Below are 14,882 nucleotides of genomic sequence, written 5' to 3' on the forward strand. Positions count from 1 at the left end.
CCAGTACTATAGAAATGTAACTCCAATTCCTTGTGAAGTTAAAGTCAATACCCCCTTCACTTTTGCATTCTTGAACTCTGTTTGTCTATAACAAGCTCTATTAATGGTCTCTTCATCAGGGCAAAACTGGGACCAAAAATAGACCCGGGCATTTTAAGGCAAAGTGGCCCTCCCATATACAAACACTCAAATGTAGACACACTACATATATACACACAATCATATGCACACACACACCACAGATAAACAACGATGCACGCAAACTACTGTACATATACCCACACCGCACATACCAACACTAATATGCACGCACACCACACATACACACATTCATATGCATGCACACCACACATACACACATTCATATGCACGAACACCACACATACACACTCATATGCATGTTCACCACACATACACCAAATACACATTCATATGCATGCACACCACAAATATACCACATACACACTCATATGCACGAACACTACACATACACACACTCATATGCATGTACCACACACTCATATGCACACACACTACACATACACACACTCATATGCATGCACCACACACTCATATGCACACACACTACACATACACACTCATATGCACACACACACACACTCATATGCATGCACACAACACATACTATACATACTCCACATAAACACGCTCATATGCACACCACACACTCATATGCACGCACACTACACATATACACAAACTCATATGCATGCACACTACACATACACACTCATATGCATGCACCACACACTCATATGCACACACACTACACATACACACACTCATATGCATGCACCACACACTCATATGCACACACACTACACATACACACTCATATGCACACACACACACACTCATATGCACACACACACACACTCATATGCATGCACACAACACATACTATACATACTCCACATAAACACACTCATATGCACACCACACAGTCATATGCACGCACACTACACATATACACAAACTCATATGCATGCACACTACACATACACACTCATATGCACGCACACCACACATACATACACACACTCATATGCACGCACACCACACACACACACTCCACATACACACACTCATATACACGCACATCACACATATGCACACACACATACATACATGAGATTCATCAAACATCACAATATTAAGGGAATGAACACATCAGTTTCCAATGAAGCACATAACCTGAAAGCCAGACCGCTGTGTTAATACTGCAAACACACCCTATTGAACAGCACCTATTCCTACTTGCTATTTAAAAGGCTTCTCCTGGCAGCTAGTTTACTTGCTAAAACACTAAAACTTACTGAACTGTTCTAATATATTAATATGACTTCAAGAACATATCCCCACACATACATAACAACAATATGTAACCCTTACCGTGCACAGTCTCAATACACCAGTTAATGTCAGCTGCAACATCCTGTCACAATATAATACAATTGTATTGCATATTATATATTATGTATATCAGCATAGGACCCAAACTAGCTGCTTTGTGCAAGAACACTCTTATGTATATAGCATCCACCTTATTGACAAGTGGCAACAGAGCTGTTAAAAAGTTCCACAGTTAGTGAGAGGGAACATGAATATAATGCTGATGCGAGTACCCGTCACAATGTAGTGAAGGTTATGGTGCCTTATTTGGCCCTTTGCCACTCCTATCCCGGAGACTATCCGGCTGCTTTGGATATCCCACCAGAGCCAACCGACAGCTGTCTCTTCAGGAACCGCAGCATCTGCCTGCTGATCTTGCTGTTTGCTGTGCTCCTTCTGCTACCCTCCAATCAGGGTGTGTAGCGTGGTCTATCAGCCACACTAGTTAGAATCATTCGCCTTGCACCAAGAGCTGGGTGAGGGGTTTACAAACCGCGTTCAACCAGAGGGCCTGGTGGTGTCCGCATTCAGGTGGTTCCATCACGGCAGTGTACCATGACCTACAGAGGACTGGGTTTTCTTATCCTAGCAAAGGCAAAGATCAGTCCTAGGGATACACTCAGGTGGTGGCCTTGAAAACACTACTTTTTCACGTGCTCAGCGTCACAGACTCCCAACCCCGTGACACCTCCCACCGGAAGCCCTTCAATGGTGGGCAGGGGTGGGGCTAAGGTACCTGTGGCTCAACAGCTGCGACATGTCACAATAAATACAATTTTGCGGCCACTGTGAAAGCACTTGGTGTGCGGTAATGGTTGGTGGACGGGGCTAAAGTAACCAGCAGCCTACCGGGCATTTGCCCGGTATGCCCTATGGCCAATCCGGGCCTGCTCTTCATCACCCACTCCTTTAACATGGCTCTCGCTTTCACATGGGGTCTCCATTTCAGCCACACTTCTAGGCCTGGAAAAAGACAAGGAGGTGAAGTAGGCATTTTACTTTCCTCTTGCTATACCTTTCAACAAATACATCCCATCTACTCCCTTACATTTTCTTCCTTCAAAACCCACAGGATTATTTTATACTCTTCATTCAATCTATGCAGTTGTTATATATAGCCCCCCCCCCCCCCTGCAGTACATCAAATTAATGTCTTGATCACTTTGCTGCCTGGCTACGCTATTTCTTCTCCTCAGACACCCCTTCCCTCATTTCCACCTTAAAAGCATCTCCAAATGTTGCCACTTACTCACAAATGACATAACTAAGATTTAAATTCACTCTTTCATCATATAATTTTTCACCTTATATGTTGCAACTCTATTCTCTCTGATCTCACTATCTTCCATCTATCAACTTTACAATTGAAAATGAACGCCTCTACCAGGCTGATCTATACATGTTGCAAAGCACTGCCAATCCCTTCACTGGCTTTCTTTAGCCTCCAGAATAAAACACTAAATCCTGAAAAGGCCCTAACTAACAATGGTTCCTCTTATATTTCTGCCCTCATCTACACATACACTCCCACCCATCTCTTTCTCTCTGCCCATAACCACCTCTCCTCCTCTCTTTTTACCTCCTAACATTCCCATCTACAGGACTTCTCCAGATTGGACCCAATCTTAAGGAACTATCTACCTCAGTTTACTAGACTCTCCCCTAGTTTTAAGTGTTCCTTAACAACTAAACTTTTCAGGGATACAAAATATGCTAACCTTTCTTACCCCAATTCCGCTCCCCTTTTTTCAGTCCCCTTGTCCCTCCTTAGCATGTGCTGTACAAGCCCAGCTGTCCTGCAGATCACCTTCTTGAAAGGTGATCTACAATGGTTGGCAACTCTTGGCAGGGCCCTCTACCTGCTAATAGCTCTCGACAAAAGAATAGTAATAATAATAATGATAATAATTACAACCCAAGGACCAAATCGGGCCTTTCAAGGGTTTAAGTGTGGCGCTAAGCACTACTAATCAAAAACAGATGTCAGTAAGTTGTCATTGAAAATGTAAGTTGTTGTCTCCTTCTCATTTGTATTTGCACCAAAGTTTGGTAATTAGAGTAATATATATGTCTTTACTTAAAGGGACAGTCAACACCAGAATTTTTGTTGTTTATAAAGAAAGATAATCCCTTTATTACCCATTCCCAGTTTTGCATAACCAACACTGTTATACAAATACACTTTTAACCTTTGTGATTACCTTGAATCTAAGCCTCTGCAGACTGCCCCCTTATTTAAGTTCTTTTGACAGACGTGCATTTTTGCCAATCAGTGCTGGCTCCAGGTTAACGTCACGTTTATGAGCTCAATGTTAACTATATGAAACACATGAACTAATGCCCTCTAGTGGTCAAAATGCATTCAGATTAGAGGCAGTCTTCAATGTCTAAGAAATTAGCATATGAACCTCCTAGAATTAGCTTTCAACTAAGAATATGAAAAGAACAAAGCAAAATTGGTGATAAAAGTAAATTGGAAAATTGTTTAAAATTACATTCCCTATTTAAATCATGAAAGTTTTTTTGGACTTGACTGTCCCTTTAACAGGACACAAAACCCAATTTTCTTTCTTTTGTGTTTCCGATAGAGTTTACAGTTTTAAACAACTTTCCAATTTAATTTTATTTAATTTGTTGAAAAGCATACCTAGATAGAAAAATGTTGGGTTTCATGTCCCTTTAAGTTAAAATGTTCCTCTCATCACATCCTGCAACATGTGTAACTTATAACTGTCCAGGTAAACATGGCCGAGGTGGCAACCTTAGCATAGCAATCTATCATACAGGCCTCCCACCCTATGCTATGTTTAATGCCGATGAGCATTGCTCCTACTTTGGTGCACTCTAACTCTGAAACAAGGCTACACTAAGAACTAACTCCAGTAGCTTCTCCATGTATTAAATTGTTCTTAGCCCACCTCAAGGTCCCAGTAACATTACTGACTGCACACTCTAGAGATACTCACTAGAGGCACAAGCTTTAGAGACAGTCAAATATAAATAAAAGGGACATGAAACCCAAAAGGTTTTCTTTCAAGATTCAGATAGACAATACAATGTTATACAACTTTCCAGTTTACCTATATTATCATATTAACGTCATTCTCTTTCTGTCCTTTGTTGAAGAGAAGCTATGCACTAGTTGGAGCTAGCTAAACACATTGCAATAACCAATGACAGGAGAAATATAAGTGTAGTCACAAATCAGCAGCTAGCTCCCAATAGTGTATTGCCACTCCTGAGCATACCAAGGTATGCTTTTCAATAAAGGATATCAAGAAAACTAGATAATTAGATAACAGAAGTACATTTATAATAATACACTTTTTACCTCTGTGATTACCTTGTATCTAAGTCTCTGCAAACTGCCACCTTATTTCAGTTTTTCTGACAGACTTGCATTTTAGACTATCAGTGCTTACCCCTATGTAACTTCAGGTGCGTGAGCTCAATGTTATCTATATGACACATGAACTAACGCCCTTTAGTGGTGAAAAACGGTGAAAGTGCATTCAAATAAGAGGCGGCCTTCAAGGTCGAAGAAAATAGCATATGAGCCTACCTAGATTTAGCTTTCAACTAAGAATACCAAGAGGACAAAGCAAAATTGGTGATGAAAGTAAATTGGAAAGTTGTTTAAAATGACATGCCCTATTTGAATCATCATTTATTTTGGACTTGACTGTCCCTTTAAAACATCTAATTCTTCTCCTAGCATGAAATTGGCTTTTTAGATCGGTAATCCATTTAACAAATGCATATGACATTTTTAAACTTTTGAATAAGTTTTTCTAATGGCTTTTTTAAAATCCAAGAAGTTTGAAGCAAAAGTCAGTTCTCGGATCATTAATTATGAGATTGTGGTTCAATAATTGTGCCCTAATGACAGAGACTACACAAGCTCCATATAGTTAGCCATATTATCTATACACTAAGAGAATCAGTAAGACAAAATACGTATTTATTTCATTCTGTTCTCAAAAGGTCAGAAGACCAGACGATTTTTGTACAGTTTGATTTGTTGTTCACTCCTTTTAGCCTATACCCCCAGGAAAGAAGACATTGCCTTTTAGATACAACCAGAAATGAGTGGGGGCGCTCTCTAACAAAAAACAGAACAGGGGACTGAAGCCCATACAACAAACGAGCTGCAATAAAGATACAGCAGTTAGGTATATAGCATCACAATATCATATATAATGCAATCAGATACAACAGTTAGGTATACAGCATCACAATATCATATATAATGCAATAAAGATACAACAGTTAGGTATACAGCATCACGATATCATATATAATGCAATAAAGATACAACAGTTAGGTATACAGCATCACAATATCATATATAATGCAATAAAGATACATCAGTTAGGTATACAGCATCACACTATCATATATAATGCAATAAAGATACATCAGTTAGGTATACAGCATCACAATATCATATATAATGCAATAAAGATACAACAGTTAGGTATACAGCATCACAATATCATATATAATGCAATAAAGATACATCAGTTAGGTATACAGCATCACAATATCATATATAATGCAATAAAGATACAACAGTTAGGTATACAGCATCACAATATCATATATAATGCAATAAAGATACATCAGTTAGGTATACAGCATCACACTATCATATATAATGCAATAAAGATACATCAGTTAGGTATACAGCATCACAATATCATATATAATGCAATAAAGATACAACAGTTAGGTATACAGCATCACAATATCATATATAATGCAATAAAGATACAACGGTTAGGTATACAGCATCACAATATCATATATAATGCAATCAGATACAACAGTTAGGTATACAGCATCACAATATCATATATAATGCAATAAAGATACATCAGTTAGGTATACAGCATCACAATATCATATATAATGCAATAAAGATACAACAGTTAGGTATACAGCATCACAATATCATATATAATGCAATAAAGATACAACAGTTAGGTATACAGCATCACAATATCATATATAATTCAATCAGATAAAACAGTTAGGTATACAGCATCACAATATCATATATAATTCAATCAGATAAAACAGTTAGGTATACAGCATCACAATATCATATATAATGCAATCAGATACATCAGTTAGGTATACAGCATCACAATATCATATATAATGCAATAAAGATACAACAGTTAGGTATACAGCATCACAATATCATATATAATGCAATCAGATACAACAGTTAGGTATACAGCATCACAATATCATATATAATGCCATCAGATACAACAGTTAGGTATACAGCATCACAATATCATATATAATGCAATCAGATACAACAGTTAGGTATACAGCATCACAATATCATATATAATGCAATAAAGATACAACAGTTAGGTATACAGCATCACAATATCATATATAATGCAATAAAGATACATCAGTTAGGTATACAGCATCACAATATCATATATAATGCAATAAAGATACAACAGTTAGGTATACAGCATCACAATATCATATATAATGCCATCAGATACAACAGTTAGGTATACAGCATCACAATATCATATATAATGCAATCAGATACAACAGTTAGGTATACAGCATCATAATATCATATATAATGCAATCAGATACAACAGTTAGGTATACAGCATCACAATATCATATATAATGCAATCAGATACAACAGTTAGGTATACAGCATCACAATATCATATATAATGCCATTAGATACAACAGTTAGGTATACAGCATCACAATATCATATATAATGCAATCAGATACAACAGTTAGGTATACAGCATCACAATATCATATATAATGCCATCAGATACAACAGTTAGGTATACAGCATCATAATATCATATATAATGCAATCAGATACAACAGTTAGGTATACAGCATCACAATATCATATATAATGCAATCAGATACAACAGTTAGGTATACAGCATCATAATATCATATATAATGCAATCAGATACAACAGTTAGGTATACAGCATCATAATATCATATATAATGCAATCAGATACAACAGTTAGGTATACAGCATCACAATATCATATATAATGCAATAAAGATACATCAGTTAGGTATACAGCATCACAATATCAAATATAATGCAATCAGATACATCAGTTAGGTATACAGCATCACAATATCATATATAATGCAATACATATACAACAGTTAGGTATACAGCATCACAGTATCATATATAATGCAATCAGATACATCAGTTAGGTATACAGCATCACAATATCATATATAATGCAATAAAGATACAGCAGTTAGGTATACAGCATCACAATATCATATATAATGCAATAAAGATACACCAGATAGGTATACAGCATTATAATATCATATATAATGCTATAAAGATACAACAGTTAAGTATACAGCATCACAATATCATATATAATGCAATCAGATACACAGTTAGGTATACAGCATCACAACATCATATATAATGCAATAAATATACAACAGTTAGGTATACAGCATCACAATATCATATATAATGCAATCAGATACAACAGTTAGGTATACAGCATCACAATATCATATATAATGCAATCAGATACAACAGTTAGGTATACAGCATAACAATATCATATATAATGCAATCAGATACAACAGTTAGGTATACAGCATCACAATATCATATATAATGCAATAAAGATACAACAGTTAGGTATACAGCATCACAATATCATTTATAATGCAATCAGATACAACAGTTAGGTATACAGCATCACAATATCATATATAATGTAATAAAGATACAACAGTTAGGTATACAGCATCACAATATCATATATAATGCAATCAGATACATCAGTTAGATATACAGCATCACAATATCATATATAATGCAATAAAGATACAACAGTTAGGTATACAGCATCACAATATCATATAAAATGCAATAAAGATATATCAGTTAGGTATACAGCATCACAATATCATATATAATGCAATAAAGATACAACAGTTAGGTATACATCATCACAATATCATATATAATGCAATAAAGATATATCAGTTAGGTATACAGCATCACAATATCATATAAAATCCAATAAAGATACAACAGTTAGGTATACAGCATCACAATATCATATATAATGCAATAAATATACAACAGTTAGGTATACAGCATCACAATATCATATATAATGCAATAAAGATACAACAGTTAGGTATACAGCATCACAATATCATATAAAATGCAATAAAGATACATCAGTTAGGTATACAGCATCACAATATCATATATAAACAAGCTGCAATAAAGATACAACAGTTGGGTGTACAGCATCACAATATCATATATAATGCAATCAGATACAACAGTTAGGTATACAGCATCACAATATCATATATAATGCAATCAGATACAACAGTTAGGTATACAGCATCACAATATCATATATAATGCAATAAAGATACATCAGTTGGGTATACAGCATCACAATATCATATATAATGCAATAAAGATACAACAGTTAGGTATACAGCATCACAATATCATATATAATGCAATTAGATACAACAGTTAGGTATACAGCATCACAATATCATATATAATGCAATCAGATACAACAGTTAGGTATACAGCATCACAATATCATATATAATGCAATAAAGATACATCAGTTAGGTATACAGCATCACAATATCTTATATAATGCAATAAAGATACAGCAGTTAGGTATACAGCATCACAATATCATATATAATGCAATCAGATACAGCAGTTAGGTATACAGCATCACAATATCATATATAATGCAATCAGATACAACATTGATAATAATAGTAGAGTAATAAAAAGTCCCATAATGGAGAGTTTGTGTAATGCACTGTACACAAACGTGTGTGGTATCCAAACAGAAGGCGCAGGATGGACGGCTGCTCTCCTCCTCTCAGATCAATCCAGATCAGGCACTAGAAATAAACACAAAACAGAGGGGCGCCTCATGTGTAGATCAAAAATGCCACCAGCAAAAAAACATCCATAGATGCCAAATGGGTACTCACATGTAGCAATAGCACCCTTATGTCCTGGTAGTTGCAGGCTGATAACTCAGGGTGTATCAGCTAACCTTTGTCCTGGCTTTAGACTGGAAAACAGGATGCGAGTTCCAAGAACAGTAGGCCCCAGGATGCAGTTCCAACAGATAATAAGGTGCTTGCACTTAGCTTTTGTTAAAAATGGTTTATTTAAAAATCTCATTAAAAACATCAAGCAATAAGTGGAGGGGGCATAGACATTTAGGGGCCTATCTATCAAGCTCCTGCAGACTCGCCAGAAACAGCAGTTATGAAGCAGTGGTCTAAAGACTGCTGCTCCATAACCCTGTCTGCCTGCTCTGAGCAGACGGACAGGAATCGCCGCTATTGAACCCGATCGAATACGATTGGGTTGATTGACAGCTTCCTGCTGGCGGCCAATTGGCCGCGAGTCAGCAGGGGGTGGCGTTGCACCAGCAGCTCTTGTGACCTGCTGGTGCAATGCTGAATACGGAGAGCGTATTGCTCTCCGCATTCAGCGAGGTCTTGCGGAACTGATCCGAACGGTCGGAGCAGGTCCGCAAGACCTTTCATAAATAGAGGCCATAGACCCCTGTATGCAACACGTTTCTCAGCTTCTAAAAAATGATGCCTGATGAAACAGCGATTTTGACATTGCCTTTTATAATGATTGTTCATTCTGTGGCAGATGACAAATGGAGCAGTAATTATTGCTCACGCTTGCTCGCTCGCTAACTCTTCTATAAGTAAGTTTTTTTGCGTATTGGATACCATTTCTATTACAACTTGAAAGTAAAACTTTTTCGCTCACCTACTAACTTGACACACGTAAAAAGCTGAATTTCGAATATCACAATTGTGTTAATGTATTCTCCCATAGACTTCAAGGGAGCACAAAAAGTAAAAAAAAAACACCCTACTCACGTGTAATCCTGATAGCTAACCTAAAATGAAATATAAAAATGTCACATTCCAATGTTCTTCACATAGCAGAATATGTTCTATTTATTCTAAAAATTAATATGTGAAGAACATAGGAATGTAAAATATGCGTTTTACGCATAGCATTACTCAATTTAGAACTCTTAGAATTCTTAAGTCACAGTAGTGAAATATTACATATAAAATATTAATAAAAAATAACTATATATTATTAAAAATGAATTAAAAAATTAAACATATTGTAAAATATTCTAACTAATCCATAGAATATATATATTTATTATGTTTAATAATGTTTAATAATTTATTTTAGTTTTTTAAATATTATATGTATAATATTTTAATAACATGCCTTGAGATTACCTAGATTTCATATGCGCTAACCCGACCACTCTAAGATCTAAATTTTACATTCCTATGTTCTTCACATAGAAAATAATGTAATTTTTATTATTAAAATATATATATCTGATACATAAAAAGTTTTACTTTTGTATATGTACTTTGGGGCACTTTAAAGTTAAGTAGCTTAAAACATGAAAAATTTGAATTTATACATTATTCTTATTTAATAACTTTTTAACTGTAAACATTTCCCAATCTTATTTTCTTCACATAGGGGAATATGTTCTATGTATTTTTAAATAGATATTCCTATATATATATATACACACAAACAAAATCAGATATATCTAGAAATATGTATTTAAGAATACATAAAACATATTATATGTTGAGAACATTGGAATGTCAAATATTAATATTTCATGCCGAGTTAGCGCACTTGGTAAAAGGGATATTTCACCCTAGTTTCGCCAGTTTAAATTGTTCCCAATGATTAATTTTACCTGCTTGAGTGTATTAAATTGTTTACAAATAGCTCCTTTACGCCTATTTCAGCATTTAAAACACAGCTAGCTAAAGAAATTACACTCCCAGTGGGGTGTATGATAGTTAAGTAATAAAATGTTAATTTTCCATTGTTCTCTCTAAGTATTGAGCTTTGGTTTAAAGACAAATATAAGATAAGGAAGCATGTGTGTACACTAGGGGGCCGAATTATTAAGCTCTGAATGGGGCTTGATGCCCCTTTTTTCCGGGGAGCCTTTAGGCTCGCTGGAAACAGAAGTTAGGAAGCAGCGGTCTAAAGACCGCTGCTCCATAACTTGGCCGCCTGCTCTGAGGCCATGGACAGAAATCAACCTGATCGAATATGATTAGTTTGATTGACACCCCCTGCTAGAGAATCTGCAGGGGGCGGTATTTCACATTTATCGATGTGCAGCGGACATGATGCCCCAATGTGATAACATAATAAGATCTAATATTACCTGCAAGCTCAACCCATTGTAATAGGCTGTGGTTTAAAACTATGAAACCAGCTAATTTATGTACACAAATAAACCTGAAAATGCAATTTCTCATACATTTTATACTCTGCAGCTGGTCATTGAAAATACATTAATATAGAAATTTTACAGTGTACTGTCCCTTTAAACGTGATTGGGTTATGTATGGGTGCCTTTTTCCACTTTTCGTGTTCCATTGAAGTCTAAGGACGAATACATTAACTCGGTCGCGGTGTTCCAAGTTCAGCTTTTTGTGTTTGCCCATGTCAAAACTTTGTACTTTCAACTTATAATACGTGCGCAACTCGACACACGCAAAAAGATTACTTCTAGCGGAGTTAACGCAGGAGTGATAAAAAGCGCTCCACTCATAATCTAGCCCTAAATATTTTTTTCCCCAGGAAAAACAGATGTGGAAATTTGCTGTAGTTTCCTCAGAGCGGACAAATATAAAGTAACAGATGCCAGTCGACAGCTTGAGATAGACGGTCTTAAGTAACAAGGTTATCGCTATGCAACATAATTGCCTGCTATTCATTAGAAATGTTATGACATATCCCCAAATATCTATTGGCATAAAAGGGCTATCATGTGTACTTAGCAATGCAGCCACAAAAAAAATTACTACTACTACTACTGTAAAATATATAGATATATTCTTTGAATTATTTTGAATATTTTACAGTATGTTTATTAATTTGTAATAATTTATATTAAAGTTTAATAATATTTTATATGTAATACTTCAATAGCATGTCTTAGGAATCCGAAGTTTTCATGTGCGCTAACCCGGCCGCGTTAAGATCTAAATTGAGAAACCCAATGCACAAAACACATATTTTACGTTCCTTCACATAGAAAATAATGTACTTAGTATTATTAAATATATATTTCTATATATATCTGATACATAAATACAAAACTTTAAGCAAAACTGGGGACTATAAGCAAAACTGGGGACTGAAGAGCATTACACAGAGGAAATTAAAGGAGCAGAGGAATTATTCTTTACTGAGGAAGATACCTCAAGGATCAGATATACCTTCTTGCCACTAAGGGTAACTACAGAACAAGACTCACAGATTTATGCCAAACTGACTAAATTGAGGAAAATAGAAAAAGATCTTATTCTGCACGCAACATACATGTCAGAATATCAGAGAGAAAAATACGCCTACCATAGGCCGTAATAACCCAGCCTTTTGCCTCAAATGGTGCAATATTATGAATAAATGTTCCCTTGACCAAATCCTATTGGTCATTGAAGAAGTAACCAGACTGCTGGAGATTAACAGAAAAGAGACCAAGAGGTATGAGGATCAATATCTACAAAGGTTGGAGGCTGACAAGGATCAAGATTGGCTGAAAAAAATGAAGGAAGAGGTGGACAAATATGAGAACGAATTAATAGCGTTCAAAAATCGCAAGCTTGAAGATGTAACACAAGACTATAAGAATAAGAGAGTGTATCGTTGGCAATTGAGCCCTGAGGAGAGAACACATTATCGCCAGAACAGACAGTGGAGGCAAAGACACAGCCTCACGAGACCGACTGGGACCCTAGACAGCTCAAGTAACAGCTCTGACACAGATAATACCTCCAGACCACCACCACTGGAGACAGACTACCAGCAGTGGATGTAAACATGTTCAAAAAATGAAGGAGGCAGAGGACGCATACCCGAAGGGGGGGGGGCACAGGCCGCCCACTGAGACCACTCAGGAAGGGCAGATCAAGGAGGAACTGATCATAAACCTCAGCAGCCACATACTCACAGAAGAAGAAAGGAGTGTCCTAAACAAGGGCCTCTCTTTTGTGCCAATTTCCCAACCGGACAATTAGAGGACAAGGACACCTACTGCTATGAGGTGATCCTAGCAAACAATTCAAGATAATATTGGACGAGATGATACAACTGTTACTCAAGAACAATTATATTGATGCCAACACCAGCAAGTACATGATGGTAAAATTCCCTAGAATACCGGTTCTCTACATGCTACCTACAGTACACAAAAGCTTGGACGCTCCCCCTGGGAGACCTACTATGAAAGCTGTTGGCTCTCTTCTACAACAAATAGCAACCTATATTGATTATATTCTACAACCTATTGTCCGCAACGTACCCTCTTTACTCTTGGATTCAACATCCATGCTCAAATTAATACTGGACTTACCTCCTCTCACTGAAAATACACTGCTGGTCACACTGGATGTGACCAGTCTTTACACGGTCATTCCTCACCAGGAGGGCATAGCAGCCACAAGACGACAACTTCTCAAGTATCCGTATGTTGCCCCCCCCCCCCGGATGTCATATGTGAAATGCTGAGACTATCTCTAGAACTCAATTATTTCCGCTTCGAAAGATCTTTCTACCTATAAGTGGCTGGAACGGCGATGGGTCTAACATGGCCCCATCATACGCCAATCTGTTCATGGCGGAGTTTGAGGATCAAGGCACCCAACTGTTCAAAGACAACAGAGTGCCAGTATTCAAGAGGTAAATTGATGACCTGTTTCTGCTGTGGACAGACACAGAGGATCAAATACTAGCCTGGTTCGAGGAACTCAACAAGGTACATCCGACAGTCAAGTTCAAGCTTACATATGACAAACAAGCAATAGACTTCCTTGACATAAGAATTTTCAAGCATGGTGATAAGTTAAACACTACCCTCTTCAGTAAACCAACGGACAAGAATTCCTTCCTTCATGCAACCAGTTGCCATCCACCCAGCCTTAAGAAGGCACTCCCACTATCCCAATTCAAGAGGGTAGCTAGGAATAATACCACTGAGGAGCTGAAAGAAGCACAACTGGTTGACATGATGACTAAATTCAGATGGAGGGGATACAACCACAACAATCTCTTAAACAGTATAATGGCAGTATCGGACACAGTGCAAAAGGACCTGCTAGCTGGTACTAATGCTATCACACCTGAGGATAGACTCACGTTTACCACCACCTATACAAAGAATAAAGAAGGGATTGCTGATACCCTTAAGCAAAACTGGGGACTCTTATCATCTGATAAAGACTTACCTTTCAAATTCATGCCCCCACCCAGAATTGGGTACCGCAGAGCTACCTCATTGAGGGATCAGCTAATAAAAACTGACCCCAGGAACTGTT

General features: G+C 36.8%; 1 protein-coding gene across 1 annotated transcript in view; it reads left to right on the forward strand.

Annotated features, from left to right (window-relative positions):
- The window catches only part of DLG2 (discs large MAGUK scaffold protein 2), a 2,066,337-nt gene that overhangs the window by 1,028,672 nt on the left and 1,022,783 nt on the right, over positions 1 to 14,882 (forward strand).

Source organism: Bombina bombina, chromosome 3 (genome assembly GCF_027579735.1).
Source record: "Bombina bombina isolate aBomBom1 chromosome 3, aBomBom1.pri, whole genome shotgun sequence".
Lineage (NCBI taxonomy): Eukaryota > Metazoa > Chordata > Amphibia > Anura > Bombinatoridae > Bombina > Bombina bombina.